General features: G+C 38.8%; 1 long non-coding RNA gene across 1 annotated transcript; it reads left to right on the top strand.

The window, feature by feature from the left end:
* The first annotated feature begins 7,368 nt into the window (after nucleotides 1–7,368).
* Nucleotides 7,369–11,444, top strand: LOC144455631 (uncharacterized). Its single transcript, XR_013484350.1, has 2 exons — nucleotides 7,369–7,456; nucleotides 8,465–11,444. It is a non-coding gene; the product is annotated as an uncharacterized LOC144455631 (long non-coding RNA).
* The last annotated feature ends 1,010 nt before the right edge of the window (nucleotides 11,445–12,454 follow it).

Genomic DNA, 12,454 nt, shown 5'->3' with positions numbered 1-12,454 from the left:
ATATGTTGATTTAATTTGTAGGGCCTTATTGGGTTCTTTGTAGAATTTCTCTATCTCCTCATCCCCTGGAATAGACATTCATGCATAAACTAAAATTATCTTCATTCATTGTGGTATTTTTATTGGAGCTCATTGTGAGCACTGCAACTGTCCAATGAAATGATATTTCTTTGGATGAATGATAAAGCTTATTCTACCAATTCTTTAATTTGCCTCCTTAAAGAGGACCTAGGTGCCATCTTTCCATATAGCTATTTGTTAGTCATTGGATGGAGATTTCACAATTAGATACCAGCAATTTAATTAATTTTACAGCGGTGTAACATTTTTCCTTCTTAGCACTCTCTGCTTCCCTTCATGCTACTGCCACCCCATCACTGCAGAAGCAGTGGGGTACAGAGTTAGAATGAGGTACATTTTGTATTTTCCTTTGCTTCATAGGCTGCCATGGTTCAAGAGCTCATTACTTAGGGTTTGGCATACTATCTATAATCAAAGCTGGAATTACATTCCACAGGCATGATCTTTAAGAGCCCAGAGTCATCTCCTATGACATTAAAAATAGCTTACATCTATATATTATTTTAAGGTTTATAAACCATTTAGTTTATAACAACACCATGATATGAGTAACAAATGGGGTTCAAATATTTTCCCTACTTTACATGTGAGCAAAATAAGGCTTGAAGAGGTTTAAAGACCTGCTTATGGTAACATGGTAAATAACTGTCAAAGCCAGGACCTGAACTTTTGTATACTAACTCAGAAGTTCTTAACCCTATTTGTATATGTTACAGACCCCTTTGGCAGTCTGATGAAGCCTATAGTCTACCTTCTAAGGAGAATATTTTTAAATGAATAAAATAAAATATGTAGAAAGGAATTATGAAGGAAACCAACTGTATTAAAATACTATATATATATATATATTTTTTTTTTTTGGCTAGGCAATGAGGTTAAGTGACTTGCCCAGGGTCACACAGCTAGTAAGTGTTATGTGTCTGAGGCCGGATTTGAACTCAGGTCCTCCTGAATCCAGGGCCGGTGCTCTATCCACTGTACCACCTAGCTGCCCCCAAAATATTTTTTAAAAGTTTATAGACGCAAAACAGTTTCTTGGATAAAGGTCTCAAATCTCAAATATATAGAGAACTGTGTCAAATTTATGAGAATATGAGTTATTACTCAGTTGATTAATGGTCAAAGGATATGAGGAGGCAGTTTTTAGATGAAGAAACCAAAGCTACATATAGTTAGGTGAAAAAATGCTCTACATCATTATTGATTAGAGAAATGCAAATGAAAACAACTTTGAGATATCATCTCATACCTATCATATTGGCTAAAATGATAGAAGGGGAAAATGACGAATGTCTAAGGGGATGTGGAAAAATTGGGATATTAATACATTATTGGTGGAACTGTGAACTGAACCAACTATTTTGTCGATCAACCTGAAATTATGCCCAAAGGGTTATAAAACTATGTATACCCTTTGACCTAGCAATACTGCTATTAGGTCTGTTTCCCAAAGTGATCAAGTCAAAAGGAAAAGAACTCATACTAAAATATTTATGGCAGCTCTCTTTGTGGCAGGAAATAACTGAAAATGGAGGGAATGCCCATCAATCGGGGAACGGCCAAACAAGTTGTGGTGTATGATTGTGATGGAATACTACTGTGCTGTAATAAATAGTGAGCAGGTTGATTTTAGAAAAAACATGGAAAGACTTGCTTGAAATAATGAAGAGTGAAATGAGCAGAACCAAGAGAATATTGCATACAGTCACAATAATATCGTTTGAATAATAACTGTGAACGACTGTTATTCTGAATATTATGAGCACTCAAATCAGCTACAAAGGACCTATGAAGGAAGATGCTATCCACCTACAGAGAAAGCACTGATGAACAGAAGTATGCAAAGTATGGTTTTATATGTATGTGTATATATATGTAATATATAATATGTGTGTGTGTGTGTGTGTGTGTGTGTGTGTGTGTGTGTGTGGCATTTTCTTGTGTGGAGTAGAGAGAAAGGGAGGGAGACAATTTGGAACTTAGAACAAAACAAAAACAATTAAATTTAAATTTAAAAAAACCCTGTTTATGGACCCTAGGTTAAGAACACTTGTTTTAAAGCCTCTATTCTTTACACCATATCACGTTCTCTCTCCATTGCCGTCTTCTGTCTCTATGCCCTTGGATAGCTTTCCTCCTTGCCTAGAACATACCCCTTTCTTACTTACTTCTCTTAGAATCCTCTATGCCCAGGCTGACTGTTTAGGAGAGTGTGAATGGAAAAGCTGATGGGAGATGCTTTCTAGATTCTGGTGGAAATACGTGATAGGGAAGTCTGATCTAAGTATCTCAACTTTGTCTCTCTGGAATTCCTGGATTTGTGGTATACCTATAAATTGTTTTTAGATTGCCTGTATTCATTTAAGCTTGCAGCCTATATAGTAGATCTTTTAATATATTTGATTTTGTTCCTTTTGCTTCTCTGTTTATGTGTAGAGAAATAAATAAAATCAAACCATTCTTGTATGATTGATTTTATTGTGCTATGTGAAATGAAGGTTTCTGTGAAACTTTCTGTGAAAAGGAAGCATGATGGAAAGTTTTCCTGGCAAGTCGGGGCTGAGCCAAACATCTAACTGGATAAATGTGTGTTGATTGCACCCCTAGGTTAGGGAGATGAGCACTGTTACCCACCAAATGGATGGGGCTGGGGTACAGAGGAAACAGTTTTTCTGAGAACCATAAAGAGATCGACATTTCCTTTTGGTGTTGGATGGAATGTGTAAACTGCTAGGCACAGTGTGGGATTGACAATGCCTTGTCCTTACAATTGAAGAGGATGTGCCCCCTGGTGAACTGGCAAATCAGGACAAAGGATCACATTTTCTGGCTCAGAGTACTTTTTCCTCAGAATCTTCTTGGATTATTATTTTACCCTTCTGAAACTTCTTACTCTCCATAAGCTCGTTGTTGGAGAATCCTAGAACAGTATTACAGGCACTTATTTAAAAGTAAGAGGTGGATTGTAAACAGGTCCAGAACAAGTATGATTTTATAACTTTTTAAAATTCAAGCAGCATCAGACCCTGGATTTGCCATGCACTGGCTAAAAGATCTTCCTTAGGGATTGTCATCTCAGGAGGCAGTGTGGAGCCCTGGAAAGAACAAGGATTCTGGAGTGAGAAATCCAACCTCTGATATTTAACTAGCTATGTGACCTTGGGCAACTCATTTGACTTCCCTGGGCCTCAATTTCCTCACATGTAAAATGCAAGGGGGAGGAGATTTGGACTTTAAGTGGCTTCTGAGGATCGTTCTGGCTCCAGATCTATAATTCTAATCATAGCATGGATCCTTCTCATCAGAAAGCACTGAATGCTGGGGCCTGGTGATGTCTTTGAGCAGCAGAAGGTGACGGCCAGCTTCTGTCCACCTTTCCCAGCTGTTGATTCAACATTTGTTTCAACAAGACTTAGTTATTCAGAGACCAGATCAAAAGGGCTTGAGTTTTCCTCAGAAAACTAGACTCTTGCCAAAAGGCACTTCAAACAATGACCCCTTCTCTCATACCTGCCCGTCAAGAAACTCATTACAGCTACAACTATGATCCTAGACCTGAGCAGCTAAGCTGAGAATTGAACTGTGCTCTTTGAGATCCGGAGCAGGATACTTTGTTCAGTAAGGGGTGGTCTGCTGCCTCCCCACAATGCAGGCTCCTGACAGACAGGTTAATCAATATTATTGACCATGGGATTTGAGAAGCCTGTCTGTACGAAGGGCCTGATTTGGGAACTTCACACATTTCACTGGCCATGTTTCATCTAAATTTCAGAGTTTCATGGACTTTTACAAAACACAAAGGCACTCCCCAGAATCCATGCAATTTCATTCTCAGGGCCCAGCTGCTGCTCTAATTTCATTAGGAGGGTGAAACCGGGCTTTTATTGTCAGCATGTATCACAGTAATGAACATGAGTTTGCTTAAAATCCATGCCTTTTTGGTTTTTCCAACCTGCTTTTTTTCCTTCCACCTAAACCCTGTGGCTTACCAAAGGATGTATATATTTTGTAACAGTAGGGGTCATCATTTCCCTTCAGTAATTCTTTAGAGACATTACCCTAGTTCCACCCCTCCCAAACTAACTGCACTTTTTTTTGGTTTTGTTTATGACATTAATCCTGAGGTTAAGGTTGGCCTGTGGTGAGCAATAATAAATTTAACCTTTGACTCTAAACAATAAGATGTAATTTATCATTTGGAGTCTCTTTTGCAAGGGCCTGGAACCTCCATTCAGTTTGGGATAAACTGAGAGAAGTAAATACTTGATATTAGTGATGTGTGAATAAACGTAAAGCTTAGGTATCAGGGACTTATTGATTAACTTCCCTCTCCATATCACCTATGCGTAGCACAAAGTAAGCACTTAATAAATGGTTTTCCATTTGCTTATTAATTTTTAAAAGCAAAACCCCATTTTTTTCTAATTTTTTTTTTTTAACATTTCATAGCTGTAGGCTTAGGATGAACCTAATTTCCCTAGTAATGCACATTAGTGTCTCAATGGCAAATAAACTCGAGGTACTAGGCAGAAAGTAAAGATGAGAATGTTGGCTTGTGAACCAAATGATGATAGTTCATAATACGGGAGTAGGTGGGATGTTTGCTTCATTGCCCTTTTGATTCTAACGAAGTGTCTGTTATGCAGTCTATCAGAAAAGCATATTAGTCAAATTAGATTTAATATATAAAGTGAATAATTGTTTCCAGTAACAAAGCATAGTGGCCTGAGATTATTCACTCTCCAAATTCTTATATTACATTTATGTTGTAGCTTTCTGTTCATCTATTAGATTAATTTCTAATTTCAGAAACTATGTGAACATTTCAATTCTTTAACATAGTTTGCCTCTAATTTTTAAATAGGAAGGGATCACTCTTGTTCCTTGCAGACGTAAAACAATGCAAGCTGTGTATGTTTTACGTTTTCTAAATGGACACAGCAGCCAGTTAAGTTCTGCCAGGTTTTTATCTCTTCTATTGAATGACATTCTACATTGGCTCCACCATGTCTTTACTCAATGAAACTGGGCAATGAATAAGTACCTCAGTTCAGCTGAGTCTGGTTTAATGACACAGGCTTGGAAAAGAAAAGTCTTTCCCCAAACTCATAAGCATCATCAATCCATATAAAGTGTCTGCCTAAGATGGTCACCATCTAACCATCAAGAACTGCCAAAAAGGAGACAAAAGTACATTCTTTGGCTGGGTTTATATTGGAGCATGGACTGTAAGCAGTTAGCTTTAAGGAAGGGACTGGCAGTGATTATGTGAAGTTAAACCCAGAAATTGGTGACTAATAAGAAGCTATGGAATTTCTTCTTCTGAAGATTCATAAAAATTAGATAAAACCTCATCTGCCTGGATACCAAGCAGTTCTGGTATGCCTGGAGACAGGGGGATGGAAGAGATTACCTCTTAAATTTTTGACAACCCCACAGTGCCTAAAATCACATATACAGTTAATGCATAACTACTTTAGATGTCCTTTGAGACCCTTGGTGAAATATTAAACATTCAACTTCTCTTCTGTCCCCTTTTCCCCAGGACTGTGCACTAGGTAGATTTCATATTGGTTATATCCTTCAGGGGAGGAGGTCAGAATTACAGACATGGGAGACCCTGGATAGAGGGAATTTTGAGGAAAGAAAACATCATTCCCCAGGAGCCAGGGATCCACTTACAAAAAGCGTGGAACAATTATTTAATTTCCACAACCTAGTTATGGGCTGAAAAAAATTCAGCATTGCAGTTTTGGGCATCATTTTTCCTAGTACTCTATTTGGATGGGGTGTTGGAAGAGGAGGCCAGAGGGCAAAATGTTACTGCTTGAATCGGTATCATGAGAAACGTATTTTTGGAATTCCAACTCAGATCAATCTTTTTTTCTTACCTATTTTTAAAATTAAATTAAATTAAACTTTCAGTTTTACATTCTCTTCTATCTCTCACAAGCTCCTCCCACCCATTAAGAAGGCAAGAAATATAAAACCCATTACAAATATAAGGTCATACAAAATAAATTCCCTCATTAACTGTGTTCTAGGGGAAAAACAATAAAAAAAGAGAAAAAATATGCTTAAATGTGCCCATTGAGACCATCAGTTCTCCTCCTGAAGATGGAGAGCATTTTTCATGATGAGTGTTTTGAAATTGTGGTAGGTCATTGTGTTGATCAGTGTTACTAAGTTTTTTACAGTTGATTGTTTTTATTATATATATTATATTATTATATATTTACATATATATACATGTATAATTATATATATAAATATAAACAAATACACACACACACACACACACACACATATATATATATATATATATATACATATGTTACAATGTTCTCCTGATTCTGCTCACTTCACTTTTCATCAGTTCATGTAAATCTTCCCAGGTCTTGCTGAAACCATCCTCTTCATCATTTCTTATAGGACAATAGTGTTCCATTACATTCATATACTATAACTTGTTTGGCCACTCCCCAGCTGATGGGAATCTCTTCAGTTTCCAATTTGCCATCACAAAATGGAGCTACTATAAATATTTTTTGTACGTATGATTCCTTTTCTTTTATCTCTTTGGGGTATGGACCTAATTGCAGTACTCTTGTGTCAAAAGGTACGTACAGTTTAATAGTTTTTAAGGCATAGCTCCACGTTGCTTTCCAGAATGGCTGGACCAGTTCACAGCCTCCCAACAACGCATTAGTGTACTTATTTTCCCACATGCCCTCTAGCATCTGTCATTTTCTTTTCCTGTCATTTTAGCCAGTCTGATGGGTATGAGGTAGCACCTAAGAGTTGTTTTAATTTGTATCAGGGCAATCTTTCAACCAAATATTTATTGTGTGATTAATATACTCCCAGCGCAGCCCCTAGATACTATAGGGAAGAATTTGCAAAAAAGTTAAAGGCATAGTACCTGCCCTCAGGGAGCTCACAGTCTTTCTGGTGAGATGAGGGGTGCATGCAGGAAACAAGTTATACCTTCCCTCCCCTCAGCAGCACGTGATCATCGAAAACAGTTTAAAGGTCCTGCAGTCCAACCCGTCAATTTTACAGATGAGAAAGCAGAGGCCCCAAGAGGTGAAGGAACGCGTCCAAAGTCACATGTATACAGCAAGTGATGCGGCCAAGATTCGAACCCAAGACTTGTAATTCTAGTAGAAAAAGCACTTGACCAGGAATCAAGAACCCAGTTCTAGTCCTGACTGTATCTTTTACTAGCTGGGGACCTCAGGTGAGTCGCATCTTCTCTCTGATTCTCGGTGTTTTCCTCTGTAAAATAGGCATCATCATATCCACCTCCCAAGATGACTACAAGGACTAATGAATAAAAGGGATTCTTACCAATGCTACCTTGAATCCTGAACAGGTAAATCTATACAAGATGATCAATGGTTCTTCTGCAAGCAGAGGCTACAACCCCCTATGACTTTTTTTGCCTGTCAATACCTAGATATAGCCAGTTACCTAACTGCAGCGATAGATACAGCCTCGGGACCACCTCTTACCCTAACAGGGAGTATATCAAAGGCCCCTGGCTGAAACAGACTCTACCTTATAAAAACCATTCACATTTATACAATGCTTTTCAGTCTACAAAGAACTTTCCTCAAAGCAAGCCTATAAGGTATGTGGTACAATCAATTGAAGCACCTACTATGTGTCTGGCACTGCACTAGGCACTGGGGAGATAAACACCTAAGTGAGACAGTCCCTGCCTTCAAAGGGCTTGCATTCTACTAGTGCAGCTGTTGTTATTATTATCATTTTTTCAGGCAAATAGGTGAGGCAGTAGTGAGAGCACCAGATCTTGAGTCGGGAAGTTGTTGTTTAGTCATTTTTCAGTCACATCCAACTCTTTGTGACCCTATTTGGGGTTTTCTTGGCAAAGATGCTGGAGTGGTTTGCCATTTCCTTCTCCAGTTCATTTTATAGATGAGGAAACTGAGGCAAACAGGGTGAAGTAAGTCTCTGAGGTCAGATTTGGACTCAGGTCTTCCTGACTCCAGGCCCAGTGCTCTATCCACTGAGCCACCTTAGTTCAAATCCCGGCTCAGATATTAGCTGTGTGACTTTGGGTAAGTCATTTAACCTCTATCTACCTCAGTTTCCTCATCTGTAAAATGGTGTTATGAGGATCAAATGAGATAATATTTGTGAAGTGCTTTGCAAACATTGAAGTGCTATGCAAATGCTAGCTATTATTATTGGCCCTGTTTTTACAGAGGAGGAAACTGATCATGGTACTTTGATGGCCAGTGCTTTGAACTGTTACCTGTGTGTTTGACTTTTGAACTCTTTGACTGACCTCTAACATTTCTCTGTCCTGTGGTTGCCCTACCTGGATTCCTTACTGCCTACATGTTTCTTATCTTAGGCTATGGCATGCTTTTTAACCCTTGGCTGGCAAGATCCCTGATCTCGTGCTAATTCTGCTGATAATGGCTCACTCCCAATAATGAGAAAGCCTGGACTTCTCCAGCGACAGCGTTCAAGTGGTAACCCTGGTCCATTGCTACCCAAGAATCCGGAGTGCCAACAGGAAACCATTGAAGTGTTCAAAGGTCTCATGGCTATTTTAATCACCCTAGAATTTTGGATTTCAATGCTGACCTTTCCTCCAGTGAATCCAAAGGCCAAGCCTCACTCTGGATGCTGCAATCAGACAATGAAATCACCTTCTCATCCCTTCTCTCATCGGATCCCCAAGACAACCCTATGATGTAAATAGGAAAATGTCTCCCCCCCACCACCACCTCCCCTCTCCCCTCCCTTGCCTAGACATGTGATTGGTCTTTATAGGGAAATTCAGGGTGGTATATAGGAAAGAGCAATGACTCTGGAGGAAAGGATTTGGGTTCAAGTCTTACCTCTGACACTACCTATGGGACTTTGGATAAATCACTTCATTTCCTGGTGTTTCAGTTTCCTTATCTATAAAATAAGTTAAATTGGAACAGGTGGCCTCTGAGATCCTTTTGCATTCAGTCTTAATACCTGATAAGGAAAAGGGCTTCTACTGAAGCAGATTAGCAACTGCTCTTCAATTTACAGTGTTGGAGAGTGTCATGGGTGCAATTTTCAGTTAATTGACTTGCTTTGTTGTGTGTATCAGTGGTAACACTTCAACCCTTGCCTTTCAGGCTGGTTCTTTATCCACTATACCAAGCTGCTTCTCTGTAGATGAGGCTCAAAGAAATTAGGTGACTGGTCCAAGATCACACAGCCAATTAGTAGAGGGGATTAAAAAACCCCAGATATTTTGACTCCTTGTCCAGTGTTCTCACCATATATCTCTCTCTGGGAAGAGAAGGGGCTTCTTCGGGCACCAACCAGTCATGAGCAGCAGCAAGAAATGTCCATGTAGGCGTTAAACTACTTGGGTTATGAGCAGTGAGAAAAAAAATAATTCCCTTCTTCTCTATTTAGACATTCCTGGAAAGGCTGGATCACTTTTTTTTTTTGAGGGAGGGAGTACTTTACTCTCTGACAATACTGCTTTTTCCTCCTAGCAAATATTGTGAATCACCCAATTAGTGTAGCTTCTCTCTTCTCAACCATCCCCTTTTCCTCAGACCTCCCACTATGATACCTCTTAGAACTTAAACTCCTGAATCAAAGTGACAGAAAAACAACAAGGAGAAGCCGATCATTTTTTATCTGTACAGATCGCTCTCCATTTAATTCTTCTGATAGACTTCTTTGCTTTGGGAGCTAGCTGCTCCAGGATCCACATCTCTGGAGGAAAACCACATATGTCAACTGTGACAATCAGCTTTTGAGAAAAGGACATTGACTATTTCTTGACTATGTACCTCCGTGGTTAATTTAGTCACTGCCTCAAAATGCAATAAATACGTGATTCAGAGTTAGTCTTTCATTGTGCTGGCCAGACTATCACTGATCTCTCTCTGCCTCCTGAACACCTTACAGATATTAGTTTCTATTTCTTCAAATCTGGCACTTGATTATGTGTTTTTTTATATTGGATGATTGTTTCTTGCATGGATGTCATGTATGCAACTAGATGGTGAACTTCTTGAGGTAGAAACGAAACCTTATATGTCTTTGTATTTTTTGTACAAGTTTTTTAACTATTAATATGGGTATGTGTTGATTCCCTTGATAGAAGGTAAGCTCTGTGAGGGCAGGGACTGTATCATTTCTGTCTTTGTATCCACACAGCCTAGTATAGTCCTTGGCATATTTTAAGTTTATAATAAATGCTTATTGATTCGTAGGCAGTGTCCTGAACAGAATGAATACTGGATATATACTTGGAGATGGTTTGATTGGCTAATTTTTAAGCCAATAACTGTTTTGCTTTATAACAAACAAAAGTTACTTGATATAAGCATTGAACCTGCATCAAGAGATGGTCACCAGCAAATGGTCACCAGTCTCCATTTAAAACCTCTAGTGTATATTAGTGTTACCCGAGGCAATCTGTTCTATTTTTTTTTAACGGTTCTAATTATTAGGAAGGTGAAGCCAAATTGAGCCAGATTGAACTCCCTGTAACTTCCTCTCATTGGCCTTTTAGGGCTAAAGAGGGCTAATCTCTCTTCCACTTGACAACTCTTTAAATATTTGAAGACATCAATTCCATCCCTGAGCAAATCACTTAACCTGTCAGCCTCAGTTTTCTCATCTGTAAAATCAGGATAATAATGGCATTCACTTCACAGAGTTGTGAGGATCAAATGAGATAACACATGTAAAGTGTTTTATAAACTTTAAAGCTCTATATAAACGCAAGTTATCATTGTTATTTGGCTGACACGTCACATTTTGTTGACTCATATTGAGCTTGTTATATACCAAAACCCATTGTTTTTTTTTTCCCCACGAGAACTATTTATTGCCTGTCTATATCTCCCTCATCCTATATGTGTGCATTTGTGTTTTTAAAACTCAGGACAGAATTTTGTTAAATTTCATCATCACCTTTGGCCCATTCTTCTAAGATCTTTTTGGGTTCTCAGTCTTCTAGGCGAAATATTAATTCTCTTTCCCAACTGTGTTTCATCTGTAAATTTGATGTCTGCCACGCATACCTCCACCCAAGTCACTGATGAAAGTGTTAAAACAGAGCCAATGGAAGTCTCCTGCAGACTGCACTATTGACTTCCTTCCTGGATTTGGAGTCTAAGAAGCTAAGCTCAAACTCCAGCTCTGTTACTTGCTACCTGTGTGACCTTGGGAAAGTCACTAAACCTCTCTGACTTCTCTTTCCTCATCTGTAAAATGAGAGGGTTGGACTTAATGACTTGTAAGGATGCTTCTAAGATTAAATCTGTGGGATTAAGATTCAACAGCTTCCTTATTAGCTGTAGGATCTTGGTCAAATCTTTTAATTTGTTTGTTTCCTTATGTGCCTTCCCCCTCTGAAAAATGGACGTGATTGCTTTTGTGAGGATCCAGTAAAATAAATGATATAAAAGTACTTGGTGAACTCTAAAGGACTATAACATACACATACAGATACATAAGAGACATTCCCATTTACTCCTGTGGCAAAGCCTACAACTTTATGTACCAGGAGTAGCAAATCCTTTTAGTTTTAATATCATAGATTTGGGGATAGAAGGGACCTTCTCATTTCTGCATCCATTGTGCCCCAAGAGGCAGTGGTGGCATGGGAGATGAAGGGCTCTCCTCTAAAGCTGGGAAAGCTTGGGTGCCAATCCTGCCTTGGACACATTCCAGCTCTGTGGCTATAGTTCCAGATGGTTATCATTTCAGTGTCCTTAGGTAACTCTTGGACTTCGTAAGTTACGGAGATTGCCAGGGTGTCAGTAGAGAGAGTTCTTACACTTATAGATCAGTTCTTTACTATACTGCTTGACTGAGTGTCAGACTTTTGTTTTATCATTATTATTAGACTTATGGAGTCATCTATTTAGAGCTAGAAGGGATGTTAGAAGTAATCAGATCCAACCCCCTTGTTTTACAGATGAGGACCTGAGACCCAGAGAGATTAAGTGACTTATCCAGGGTAAGTCTGAGACAGGATTTGAACCCAGATCTTCCTCACTCCAAAGTCCACTACTCTAGCCAGTGAAGTCAAACAAATAGAAATGGGGGCCACTAAAGCATACTCTTATAGGGTGCATTTTATGTTGACTTAGAAACCTACATATTGATATTTTATATCTATTCTATTCTATTGTATTTTTATTTGTTTTATTATATACATTTTAATCTAATTCCTCTGACACTTGGGAGTTTCTGCTGGTGTATTTGACACCTCTGCTCTAGCCGTTGCATGAACCTGCCTCAACATAACTTACGATGAGCCCTGTCGCAGCTGTCATAGTCTGAAAACAATTTCTTTCCAAACAACACTTGGCTGCTAGTGTATATG

The sequence above is a fragment of the Phascolarctos cinereus genome, unplaced genomic scaffold (genome assembly GCF_003287225.1).
Source record: "Phascolarctos cinereus isolate Bilbo 61053 unplaced genomic scaffold, phaCin_HiC Scaffold_2;HRSCAF=192, whole genome shotgun sequence".
NCBI classification, from domain to species: domain Eukaryota; kingdom Metazoa; phylum Chordata; class Mammalia; order Diprotodontia; family Phascolarctidae; genus Phascolarctos; species Phascolarctos cinereus.
This window is presented reverse-complemented; position numbering and strand designations above follow the sequence as displayed.